Below are 14,987 nucleotides of genomic sequence, written 5' to 3' on the forward strand. Positions count from 1 at the left end.
CTTACAAAGTAGTCGATAGACTTCCACGCCTGAAGTGGAAATTAAATAAAGCTGCCGCTCAGTACCCGTGATTTTGTAGACTGTCATGTGTCCCTGCAACTGCGCGAAATATTCTCGCCATTCTTCTCTTGATGCATCAAAAGCACGGAAAGGTGGTGCTGCCTGTGCTTGTTCCTTTTGTGTTGGAGGATTAGCCGCTTGTTTGGCGATTGCTTCCACCAGACTTTGTATTTGCTGACTCTGTAACAAGATCAACTGTTGTAATTCGGCAGACATAGTGAACACAAATTAAACCAGCCCCCAAAATTTTATCGATATAATTAGTGTAACCAGAAACAAGTTGAACCAGCCCTGCACACGAGTTTGGAAGCCCTCGTCGCCAGTTTTGTGGCGACGTTCGTAGGGACAAACAATTCGCTGTAGAAACGGCTTACGAAGTCACCGCCACACTTTTAATAGCGGGCCGACCGGTCCGCTGGAACAGTGAACAGAAAGATGAAAACCCAAACACTCTGATTAAATAAAAGTCGGTACTTATCTTTATTAACAAAGATACAGAAACACAGTAGTGAACTCCGTGTCTAGGTCAGCGTCGGCTGACGACAAACAACAACTCTGCTGCGATGAACACACAACTGACTAGCAAGTACACAATTCGGTGGCGAGTATACAACTGAGCGGCGAATACAGAACTGTCCTAGTGCTCGCGACTCCAGCGCTTAAGAAACCAGAAGCCAGCGGTGGCGCGCGCAGACTTGCGGCGATTTCCTGTCTCACTGGCGCTGCTTATGCGGACGGCGTCCGGACTTTGATGCTGCCAACCTTTTGGCAGCGGGCTCGGGTGGCATTACTGGCTAGGATATAACACCTTTATTCACTACATTTTGGCAACTGGTTGAGTGTGAGTCTGTTAGGGCTTGTTGCTGGATTCTGTCTGCGTGGAAATTGACATAAAAGTGGAGCAACGAGTTTGTGTGAAATCTTGTTTCCAAATCAGGAAATCAGCTACTGAGACTTACAAACTATTAAAAACAGAGATAATTGTATGAGCCAGTCGAATGTTTTTGTCTGGTTCAACAGATTTAAAAATGGCTGCAAATCATTTCAAGATGAACCACAGTCCGGCCATCCTTCCACCTCAAAAACGAATGAAAATGTTGTAAAGGTTCGTGACTTAGTGCACTCTGATCATAGACTTACAATTAGAGAGATGGCTGAAGATCTGAACACACATTGAGTGTCCACAAAATTCATTCCAAAAGTGTTGTCAAGTGACCAGAGACAATACCGATTTGAAGTGTGCCAAGAACTGACTAATCAAACTAAAAATGACCCAGATTTGTTAAATATGGTAATTACAGGTGATGAATCATGGGTATATGGATATTACCCTGAAACCAAGGTGCAGTCTGTGCCGTGGAAGAGTCCAGGTTCACCACGACTGAAAAAAGCACGGCAAAGTTGGTCGAAGGTGAAGACAATGTTGGTGATTTTTTCAATTCTACTGGTATTGTGCCTCATTAATTTACCCCTAGAGGACAGACAATTAACCAGGAATACAACAAACGTGTCCTCGATCGTTTGCATGAAAAGTTAGGGAAGAAAAGGCCTGAATTGTGGATAGACACGAACTGGGTGCTACACCATGACAATGCTCCAGTTCATTGTGCCTTCTCCATCATTGAATTTTTGGCCAAATTTAAAACTCCTGTGCTTCCACAATCGCCATATTCCCCTGATTTGGCCCCTGCGGACTTCTCCCTGTTTCCTAAACTGAGATTTTCACTGAAAGGGAAGCAATTTGACTTGATTGAAGACATCCAGGCAAATACAGAGAGCGTCCTTAACACGCTTCAGGAAAAAAAACTTCCAGGAATGTTTCCAAAAGTGGAAACACCATTGGAGCCAGTGTGTTCAGTCAGAAGGGGAATATTTTGAAGGAGATGCATCACAGTAGCATGTAAGTAACACCATTGTACAATTACAAGCCCATTCTTACAACTTTCCAATCACACCTCATATATGATGACAATACACACACAAGGAATATGCACACAAGGAAATAGCCACAAAGAAGACACTGAACTGCCAAATAACTTACAAGGCAAACAATATTGTAATAACATAGACATAGAAAGCCCAATGTAAAATACAAACAATCTAACTAATGATACAATGAAAATAATCAGTTACTGCTGATAATATAAGGTAAATGGATAGGCAAAAAATCTACCCACCAAGTGGCAGCAGAGGAACACACACACATGAAAGGATTTAACTTTTTCAAGCTTTTCAAGCTAGTGGCTCCCTCTTCTGTCAGAAGACTTGAAGGGGAAGGAAGAGGGGTGAAGGAAAAGAACTGTAGATGTTTAGGGAAAAGGGTAGAGTTCAGAAAAGTCACCCAGAACCCCAGGTCAGGGGAGCCTTACCAGATGGGATGAGAAGGAAAGAGTGATTGTTGGAGACTGCACCAGGTGAGATTTGAAACTGTGAGAGCTTAAAGGTGGTAGACAGGGTAATATGCTAGACAGAGGCTAATAGTGCAGTTACAAATACTTCATTCGCATACAATTTACAGTGTACTATAATAAAAGAGGAATACAAATGCCAGGACACAGACAGAGGCCCAGACAACACAAAATAATGTAATTTATTACTGGTATGATCTCGATGGTAACTTACTTATCCATAAGTGAGTTAGAAAGTAGGGAAATTTTTCACGCTGTTCTGCATGGTGATACAGCTCTATCACCTGAACAGGAAAAAATATACTTCCTGACAACAGAGTAGACAGACAGAATGATAAGCATGGCACAGAAGCAGGGTTGCAACAAGTTTCCCCAAGTGAAATTCCCGTTGACAAAAATATGTAAGGACTTTTGTATTTCTAAACGTTTGAGCAAAAATATTAAGTGCTAACATCAACATCTTGTATAATGAACTGCTTTTAGATGGAGAAAGCAAGCCAATTGATATATGTTTCATGAAGATCACTGATGTTATTTTATTTCAATAAATCGAAACACATTTGCTGACATAAACACGCATCATGTTGGAGTTGCAAGACAGGTTTAAAATACCTTCACTGCTTTCAGAAATCACCTCAGAGAAAAGTAGGCCTCTTGAAAGAAATGCATAAGGTGGGCAAGAGTTGTGTAAACCAACACTGTAGGTGACCATGAACAAAACATTGGTTCTACTATGTTCATTATTGTCAGTTATTACCCACTGTATTATGTCTATTATTCTACAGGTATTGTGTGATTTTTCTTTCAAGAAATACATGAGTACATAGTGTACTGACTGCCAGTGACTGCCGCAATTTTCTTCTTCTTATTGTCCATACTTTCTAATATATGAACTACTTTCAAAGTGCCAAAACAAACTAGAATAAATAAAATGTCTATAAAACACCACACTGTAAAATTTACTTGTGGTGAGACAGTTGCAATTTCTGAAATCCATTGCCCATGGCCTCTGGCCTGCCGAGGAGCACCACAGTCCTGGGTCCATGGATAAACCACCAAAATGTGCTGTATTATGCCAGACAAAGACAGACCCAGCCTGCGGGCACATCTATGAGACTAGGTCCAACAGGCAGGGCCTGCACATTAGTGGGAAACTACGGGCTTCAGATAGGCAGGCCCATTCCCATCATGGAAGTCCACTCATACCACCAGCTATTCACATATCACAGACAGCATAATGATGAAATGAGGCCGTGGTGATCATTCACACAACAGATCACTCGCGCAAATACTCTGAGAATGAGTTCTAATGAGAATAGAAGATGATCACTGAGCCACAGACAGGCACATAAAAAAGACAATCACACTCTCAACACAGACAGGCACATAAAAAAGACAATCACACTCTCACAACAAAAATTTTGGCCATAGCCTTTGTAAGAAAATGAGAGCACACAAATATTCACACAATCACTCAGACACATCTCATGCACGCGTGACCATTGTCTCTGGCCACTGCATCAATTAGCTCTGAGAATCACATCCAAATAAACCACTCCTCATGCTGCCCTGCCTCTATCAGCAGCTGCTAGACTAACAGCAAGTAGTCGTTGCACCACTGATTGCAGGCTGAGGGAAGGGAAGAAGCAGTAAGAATGAGAGAGTCAAGAAGCAGCACACATACTCACCTGCACCCAGGCAGCGATGAGGTGTGACATCTCAGCAAACAAATTATTTTATTCTACTGAGACAAAGGAGATTTTTCCAGTGTTTCCCTTTTTTTTTTCAAATTTCCCTGATTCCCCTGATACATTTTAAATTCCCTGATGTTCCCTGATTTCCAGTACTTGTGGCAACCCTGAGAACATGCCAGCCAACCACCATCAGCTCTGCAGACTCTTAAGGGAAGCACGTATATGAAGAGGTGAGTGTTTCAGCCTACAGAAAGCTTATAATGGTTTTGTGGAGGCATAGGCGTATTTATTCTAACCCTAATGATACAATACCTAAATGCTTTGTCTTCAATAAACACCCAGTGTGAAGATCATACAAATGAACTGCATGAGGAACACAGTGGCAAAAAACTGGGTGGCTCTTTAATGAGATACAGGCACATACAATCTATCTCCAAAAGCCACATATGCATGACAGAAAATTCTGGGCCTTCCCAAACAACTCATAACACTTACTGGGACCCAAGATGCCAAGGCTATGATAGTAGTAGCAAACACAAATTACACAGTCGCAAAAATAACTCAACTTAGTTCTGAACAAGCACCCACCCACAGCTGAAATTACACATGGACGAGAATCTTGGACTATCACATCCATGTGTGCACAGCTTCCCTGTATCTTTGCTGATCAAATAAGAGACATAGCACAATTTTCTGGTGACAAAAGACCACTCCTACTTAGTGACATCAATGTATGACAGAGATTATGACATGCAGACATAATGAACAGTAGGGGACAAAACATAGTTGAGACTATAAATGAATGCAGCCCATTTGCACTAAACAAAGCAGGATAAATCCATATGTATTGCTACAATGTAGAAGGAGCCAACAATACTGACATTTCACTAGCAATTGTAAAGACCCATAATATACATCAACAAATGGGAAGTATTAGATGATGCTACACACAGTGACCATACTGCCACACACATTAACACAAGTACAGATGTTAACATGAACACACGCTCTTCACAACAATAAAAATAATTACTACTTCTAAACAAGACTGACTGGCAAAAATTAAGGGACATGGTTGAAGAACTTCCACTCCATACAGTCAGTAGCATAGACTACCAATTACTCATACTGAAATACCTGCTTCAAAAGGCACAACAGCTGGCTACACAAAAAACTAACAGTGCATCAAAGCAGGAACCCCCTAGTCCACTGAGTTAACAAGGCTAAGGGAAGACACTAGAGACAAAAGGAAACATTACCAAAAAGCAAAAACAGCAAAAGAGAGGGAAGTAAAACTGGAATTATAAAAAGATGAAAAGTGTAATATACAAGACTAGACACAATCAGTGGGACAATTTTGTCACAACTCAGTTACTAAACAACATATAGGGGAACCATTTAAACTTCAAACAGATAAGATAAAGAGGCTGACAGTGCTTTCAACTCTTAGGCACACAAGTGGCACTATTACAAGGGGATCAAGAGGTTTAACAGAGTATCTGCAGAACAAGTGACTCCCTGATGACAGAAAGGTGAGTGATCACAAAACCACACAGACTTACATAGGCAAATGGATAACACCTACAGAAATGGCCCCGTTACTGTTCCATTTGTCTAAGAAGAGGTAGCATTACAGTAAAACAACTGAAGAGCAAGAAGTCTCACCATCCAGATGACATAAGCTCTGGAACCCTCAAAAATACAGTTGCACAGATCAGCCCTTTCCCAACACAGTTACTGAATGAAGAATTACTGAGGTAGAGTCCCAACCACATGGAAAACTTTGTATGTAGCTATCATAAAATATCAGAGTATCAGGATCAACAAACCCAAAGACAAACAGGCTCATCTTCCTCTTGAACACTTTGGTTAAGACCAGGAGACTCTCCTGTGTGATCAACTATAGTCACACAGGATGCTCTTAAGGCTTAGTCCATCTCATTGTCTTTAGACCCAAAAGCTCAATAGATTGTGCAGTTACCCATGTGCTGGAAATAATACAAGACAAACAAGCAAATTATGCAGCAGAAATAGCAATAGACATAGCCAGTGAGATACAGACACTAACAGTGCTATACAACATCTCACTCGACTACTGAAAAGAGTGGCTCAATGGATAACAGGAACACAAAAAGCTATCAAAAAAGTAACTAATGGATGCCCACAAGGTTCAATCTGTGGGTAAATTTTCTGGTAGATTGCCACAGAACAATTCCTAAACAGTTTGGACAAAAATGATAGGATTAAGGGTATAGTAGTTTTTGCTGATGACTTGCTAGTTGTAGTAACTGCAATCTCAAGAGCACAGGTACAAAAGAATATCACAAAACTTGTTCTAAAAATAAGTGTCTGGTGCAGCTATAACTAGCTCACAATTGCAGCAAACAAGACAGTATATTCATTGATCAAAGGAGCATTTGACTGAACACCACTAGCATACAAAGAAAAGTAACAACAAGATATCTAGGGATACACCTCAATGAACTATTGATATTGAGAAAGTGCATGAGACTTACAACTGTAAAAGCAACACGACTAATGCACAAACTTGCTACATTAAACTCAACACACAACGGACTATGATTACACACATTATGAACATAAAATACAGCTCTCTTTTAATCTACTACATGCTTTGCAGCTAGTGCTTGCACACAATGACACTCCCTTGCAACCCACAAAACCATTGTGAGCGATGTGCAAAGACATGCATTGCTCAAGATGTCTGGGGCATTTGGCACCATGTCTGTGGAAGCCCTTTGCATTGTACTTACAACATACCACATTGACATAAGTATCAAACAAAGAGCAGTAGCACTGGCTCAAAAGGAAAAAAAAACTTGATAAGATTCCTGCTATAACAGGGGAACATACTGCAGAAAAACACCAATTAAATCTTTGGAGGGTTGAGACATGACATAAAGAATGGGAAACATCTGACAGGGACTATCGGTCTTCTCTTTTTCTTCTTCTTCCCAAACATACAGGAGTGGTTGAGCCTAAGACATGTTGACTCAAGATACAGTGGGGTCACTTCTTGAGGGCCATGGTCCTTACCCTACGCAACTGCACTGCTCTGGTCTTAGCGAAAGTGAAACATATGCATGTGGGGAACACAGGTCCCCAAGCACATTAACACTACAGTGTGGCACACATACATGTGAGACTGATTACAGAAATTGAAGAAATAGGGCAAGCATTAAGAGATCCAGATAAATGGAGCATTTTTAACTGCCTTTCTTGCCTCACTCACTCCACCCAAATCTACTTGCAGAACTGCAGTACCAACATTTTATATTTAGCTGGCACAGTACACAAGACAAGGAATGACCACATACAAGACCATCACAAAACACAAATGGCCCACACCACAAAATGATATGTGGGACAACACTGATACAAACACTGATATGGAGACAGATGAACATGCAGACACAAAAGACAACATTAATACACCAGCATATGCAGACACACATACAACACAGTAACAGATCACATGACTGCAATAATATTGCAAGTAATGTATGCACAGATAGAAATAAGGCTCAAGGTTATCTTTCCGAGGCTCACTCCCGCCTCCCTCCTCCCACTTGTGGGGGAAGTTAACTGTAGTAACAAATAACACTAAACACTGTCATACCTTATACACAAACCACATGGAGTTCAGCTCATTACATATATATACAGGGTGAGTCAGGAGGAAGGGTACGTGTTTTGATGGGTGATAGCATTAGTGATTCTGAACAAAACACTTGATGTGGATACATGCCCTATTCTGAATGGTTTCCAAGATAAAACACTTTTCATGTACATTTATATTTATTTTCTGTGTTATTCATTGTCATTGTTTACAATCCACAGTAATACAGAGGAAGTTGAGACGAAGATTTTTATACAGACACTTGTGGTCTATCAAGTCAGAAAACTACCTCAAACTAGTTTACAAAAAGTACCTAAGCTATCTTTTCATGTTCTGCACACTTCTTCTCTTACTTATCTTAAGTTCTTGCATTTGATACGACTCCTATTTACTGCCACTTTTTCCCCTCACCCACTCCACCCCAAAATCCCTCTAGAACTTCAATTCAAACACTGTATATTCCGCTGGCAAACTCATGTTGTGTATGTGAACTGAAAAATAAATAGAGTATCAAGTGTGATTATACATGATCAACTCTATGACATGCTTTCACTTAACCTTGTTACTTCTATGTGTAATTTATACCATAGCTGACGATTATCTATGTCCACGCCAAAAGTGACATCACTGTGTAGCAGACAGATAACATTCCCCAATCTTATGACCCTCCTCAGTGTGGGGACAAAGATCTCCCTCCTGCTTTCTCTGCACATCACTCTCCACTGAGGTCGAAACTTGACACTGACAATTTAAACCAACCTCTACTGATATCTATACAGCAGAACTGTGGCATCTGAGGTCACTAAAACATGAAATAAAAGAAACATGATTTAGGCAAGATAACGATTACCAAAAATTTGAACAATTTTAATGCTTTAGACTTTAGAGTGTCTCAGAGTGTAATTTGTAGTGATGTAATGACAATATGCATATGCATCAGCCAGGACAGGCAACAGAGTGCACTTGCCTCCTGAAATCTGTACTACAGAGTTTTTATTTATATACTGAGTGAATAACCATCAATTCTCCGTGATATAATATGTTTTTTGTGCCATCTATTCAGTTTAGTTCTTACAGTATGAACACAAGAAGACAGACAAAACAAGCTTACAAGTGTAGTGTGACGGGAGAGTTGGAAGAGGTAGGCATCAGTGAACGTAGCTCATATCAGATTAAGGGCATTTTTAGTGAAGGTAAACTTAGGTTTATCTTAATTAAGCTAATGGCAATGCACTAACCTATACAGCTTAAGTTTATAAAATCTCACACTAAAAAGATATTTCAGTTGTTGTACTGCTGATATTTGGCTTTGTTGACTACTGATTTTGCTACCCACTGGTAAACCTAAACATACAATTTTGCTTTCAGCTCATATTTCATTTCAGTAGGTTTTATTAAAGCAAATCTAGATTTCAGCTAATGCCTAGAAATTATCAATGCACTATTTCATAGTTCACTCCTTCTATTCTGTCAAATTAAATTAAGCTGATTCTTGTTGTATTGCTGATTGTGTTTACTTAAACTTAAGGCTTTACTTTTTCTTTGGGTTATTTTATATTTGTCTGTTATTTACTTTTAAATTATAATTTCATGTACTGACATGTTCCATGACCTTGGAGATTTGCTCCTCAATTTAGTACCATGAACTTGACGTGTAAATAAAATTAAAAATAAATTTATTTCATTCCTCTGTTGGCCAGGCTTCTGTCACAGTAGATTCAAGAGTCTTGAATGAACTGTTACAGAAGCCCAAACAACAGGGGACTGACATACAAGGAGACACATTGAAACTATGAAATAGTGCACTGAAAATGGCTAGGTACTAGCCAAAATCTAAATTTCATTAATAAAACCTCAAAGAAAAGGATGACTGATTGCTGTGCTCCAACATTTTGAGAACCACAGTATTTATGATTATTTCATCCATGCAATTCCACAACATTTCAACACTGAATATTTCACATTTACTGCCTAGCATGGAGTCAACAGCTCAAAAAAGACTTTCACAAGCATCAGTTAAATTATTTTTTCAATGTAAAGTATCAAAAGTGGAATCACCCAATGAAGAATTTAAAGAAAGTGGTGAAGATATATCAGAAATATAGGAAGCTAGATGTAAATTCCCTTCTTGTTCTCAGTCTGATGTACCAGTTCAGAAAATAGGTACAACTGTGTTAACATTTCTACATTTCCAACTAAATCTAGAAAAAAAAGGCATTTTTTCATTTACTGACAGAAGTAACTCAGGTGATGCTGACTGATTTGATATGGTAAGCAATATACAGGTAACTACACTGAGAAAAGGAGCATTTGAAGTGGACTATTAGATAATGTGCAGTAAAAAGGCACTAAATACTAATGATTTATGGAACAATTTAGATCAAAATCAATAAGCATCACAATTTTTCTACTGTAGTGCTTTCATTTCCGTTCACTTGTATCAGAGTTTCCATAGCTGTAGTCTGTGTTCTAACTCTAAATGCTGATACAGTTTATGACAGTTCAACTTTTAATATTTTGGGATACTTATCTGAATGACCATTTGTACTTGAGCAGGACTGAACCACTCCCCCCCCCCCCCCCCCCTTCCCCTCCAGAATAAAGACAAACAACTGGCTGTTATTTGTTGAGTGCTCCAGCGTTGTAGCAAGGAGAAGGTTACCTCTATCAGAATACAGAAAGAAACCAATGTTAGAAATTTTTCCAACGTTGCAAGTGAACAGAAGCTACAACAAAAAAAGTTTTGAAGACACACAAGAGAGAAAGCTTGATTCAGTACTGTCACTCAATAGGAAAAGATATCAGAATTATAAATATCTAGACATAAGATCAGACACTCTAGAAATGGGAAATCAAGCAAACAGAATTCAGTAAGACACAAATGCTTTGGTTTGAGTTGTTCTTGGACAGAATTGCACCAGCTTTAACCTGTAATAAAGATGTTTACTTTCATGCGAGCAAAACATACATTCAATTGCATATCACTTTTACAGAACAAGAATTGATCAATGCTTTAGAAAATTCACCCAACACAGTACCAGGTATTGATAGAATACATTATACCATGTAATTGTAATTTTATTAATCCTGTAGATCATACATTGTGTGCAGAGAAGCACATGATGATATAGGACAAGTCAAAAATGGAGATGGGATGATACATGGTTAAAATGATTATGGCAGTGATCTTATAATGATACAAGTGTTCATATTATACATGTGTAATGCCAAGAAACAGAAAATTGTATAGGTGAATATTTTGTGAAAAATTCAGAATTGCACATAAGTTCACATTATAAGGGAAAGAAACAAATAAGCAAATAGCATGGAAATTCAAAAGTACCATACCCATTACTAAAGTAAAACAGTAAAGGTGACACATGTCTGTATTAAGGTGTTCAGGTTTGCATACAAAGTACAGAACATGGACAGAACTAATTTGTATGTTTCAAGATATTCATCTACACTATAACAACACTTTTGCAATAAATACTTACAGACAGCAATTTTAAATTTTGAAGTGGCTTTATTGGTTTAATGTTATTAGGTAGCTTATTGTACAGTATATTTGCAGTGGTCCATTCCGTTTTAGTGTTGTGTATGCATGTTGAACATGTATATCCTACTCTCTCCTTCTGTTACACAGATGGATACTGTGGTTAGTTGATACACAAGATTGTTACGATTTTTTAAAACCTTCCTAACAAATATCATTACTTGTAAGATAAATAGACATGGTAATGGAAGAATATGAAGTTTCTTAAATAAAGGCTTGCATGAGCTTCTAATGGCAGCATTTTCTATGGGTCTTACAATTCTCTTTTGGCAAATAAAACAACTTTTGATGGCAGATGCATTTCTTGAAAAGATTATGTCGTATCACAATAACAATTCTACATAGGCAAAGTATACTTTTTTAGTGTCTCTTTCAATGTGCAACCAAAAAGAATTTTGATAGTGTAACAAATGGTATTCAATTTACTTGTAATGTATTTTGCATGTTTGATCCATCTAAGACATTCTTGGATCCATATTCCATGAAATTTTCTATAGCTTGAATTTTTAAGGGTTATGGTAAACAACTCTATGTCTGATGTTAGTGGGCATTTATTTTGCATTGTATGTAAGTCCATTGTAACTGTTTTTTCTGTGTTTGTTACTAAATTGTTTCCAGAAAACCAGTATGTAATGTGGGTCTTACACTTCTTAATCTCATGCAGTAATTCTTCTCTGGTCCTTCCGTTTATTATCACCTTTGTGTCATCTCTGAATTTTATGTAATTAAAGCGTGGTATGGTCGGTTCCAAGTCATGTACAGAGTAGAAACAGAATTGATATGAGAATGTGGCCTTGTGGTACACCTTACTTAATACTCTGCTTTTCTGAGCAGTAGGTTTTTATCTTGTTCCCTTCTTGGATAGCAAGCTCAACTACTTGCTCTCTATTTCGGATATATGATTTGATCCATTCATGGGCTGGGCCCCTAATACCTACTGATTCAAGTTTCTTACAGAAACTGTTGTGATTGATGACATTGAATGCTTTAGAGAGGTCTAGAAATATGGCTGACATATGTTCTTTGCAGTCTATTGCATTTAAGGATTCATTTAGAAATGCAAAAATAGCAGTCTCAGTAGATTTAGATTTTCGGAACCTGTGTTGTCTATTTGAGAAGTAATCATTATTTTCTATGAAACTGATTAGTCTTTTATAATAGAGTTTTTCTATAATTTTGGAAAAACCAGATAGCAGTGAAATAGGCCTGTAGTTTGATACTTGTGTTTTTATTATTTTCTTGAACAGAGGTTTTAATTTTGCTGTCTTCAATTTTTCTGGGAACACCCCTTCTGATAGAGAACAGTTATAGATGTCAACAGGCGGCCTGACTATGAGGGGATCACATTTTTTCAATATGTGTCAGGGATAGTGTAAGTACCAAAAGAGAATCTGAATGTCAGTTCTTTGATTATAGCAAATTTTTCCTTTTCATTGATGGGGTATAGAAAAAGAGATTTATGATTTATAGCACATCTGGACTGATTTCTGGGAGTACACTGTAAATTTTGATTTATAAGATGTTTGGCTATCTGTGTAAAGTATGGATAAAAATTATTTGCAGTTTTTGTAGGTGCAGTTATCACAGCTGATTTTTCCATTAGAAAAATGGAAATCTGTCTGTTCTGCTGCAGTTTCCTTCCTGACAATATTCCATGTGGCTTTCATCTTATTGGTGGAATTTTTTATATATGTGTCATTTGCCATTATTTTTGCTTGTTTCACAACATTTGCAACATTTGAAGATCTTTTTATCTTGTTGTTGTCTTCAGTCCTGAGACTGGTTTGATGCAGCTCTCCATGCTACTCTATCCTGTGCAAGCTTCTTCATCTCCCAGTACTTACTACAACCTACATCCTTCTGAATCTGCTTAGTGTACACATCTCTTGGTCTCCCACTATGATTTTTACCCTCCACACTGCCCTCCAATGCTAAATTTGTGATCCCTTAATGCCTCAGAACATGTCCTACCAACCAGTCCCTTCTTCTTGTCAAGTTCTGCCACAAACTCCTCTTCTCCCCAATCCTATTCAATACCTCCTCATTAGTTATGTGATCTACCCATCTAATCTTCAGCATTCTTCTGTAGCACCACATTTCGAAAGCTTCTATTCTCTTCTTGTCCAAACTATTTATCGTCCATGTTTCACTTCCACACATGGCTACACTCCATACAAATACTTTCAGAAACGACTTCCTGACACTTAAATCTATACTCAATGTTAACAAATTTCTCTTCTTCAGAAACACTTTCCTTGCCATTGCCAGTCTACATTTTATATCCTCTCTACATCGCCCATCATCAGTTATTTTGCTCCCCAAATAACAAAACTCCTTTACTACTTTAAGTGTCTCATTTCCTAATCTAATTCCCTCAGCATCACCCGACTTAATTCGACTACATTCCATTATCCTTGTTTTGCTTTTGTTGATGTTCATCTTATATCCTCCTTTCAATACGCTGTCTATTCCGTTCAGCTGCTCTTCCAAGTCCTTTGCTGTCTCTGACAGAATTATGATGTCATTGGCAAACCTCAACGTTTTTATTTCTTCTCCATGGACTTTAATACCTACTCCAAATTTTTCTTTTGTTTCCTTTACTGCTTGCTCAATATACAGATCGAATAACATCGGGGACAGGCTACAACCCTGTCTCACTCCCTTCCCAACCGCTGCTTCCCTTTCATGCCCCTCGACTCTTATAACTGCCATCTGGTTTGTGTACAAATTGTAAATAGTCTTTTGCTCCCGGTATTTTACCCCTGCCACCTTTAGAATTTGAAAGAGAGTATTCCAGTCAACATTGTCAAAAGCTTTCTCTAAGTCCACAAATGCTAAAAATGTAGGTTTGCCTTTCTTTAATCTATTTTCTAAGATAGATCTTTTTATAGGTTTTGTAATAAGTATCAAATTCAGGTGATGTGATGATCCCAGAAGTGATCCATTTGTTTCTTGTTTTCCTTGTGTATATTTCCCTCTGTGTTGGAGTGAAGGAGGGAAGCACAATTCAAAATAGTAGGAAAAATTACTGGTAAAGTAATTATATTTCTGTGTCTAGTGCTTCTATTTTATAGTTCATTTCCACATTTACAAATATTTGAACTATGGTGGTAGATGAAGTCTTTGTGATACGAGTTGCTGTTTATACAGTAGACTTCATGTTAAATGTTTGCAAAAGATTCAGCAATTTATTCTTTTCTTTGATGTCTTTTGCAAAGTCAATATTAAAATCACCACACAGAATAACACTTCTGTTTCTTTCTGTTAGCCTGTAAGTCAATATTCTAAACTTTTTAGGAAAGTATTTATGTCACCAGTTGGAGTTCTGTATAAAAAAAATAATGGCTAGTTTTGTGTCCACTATCTCAACTCCTGATAGCTCTACATATTTTTCCAGGAAATTTTATATTTACAACGTTTGTATTATTTATTATGAATCTATAACTGTCATCATGTTTAAGAGTTTTTCTACAGAAATAACCATGTAGCATAAAGTTGGGTAGGGACACAATATGTAACTTTTCCTCATCAAGCCAATGTTCTGTGAGACACAATAATGAGGTAGTTTTTAATTTGTTTTCTAAGACGATTTGGATTTTACTTATTTCACTAGTTAGTGACTGCACATT

The sequence above is a fragment of the Schistocerca americana genome, chromosome 4 (assembly GCF_021461395.2).
Source record: "Schistocerca americana isolate TAMUIC-IGC-003095 chromosome 4, iqSchAmer2.1, whole genome shotgun sequence".
In the NCBI taxonomy this organism is placed as follows: domain Eukaryota; kingdom Metazoa; phylum Arthropoda; class Insecta; order Orthoptera; family Acrididae; genus Schistocerca; species Schistocerca americana.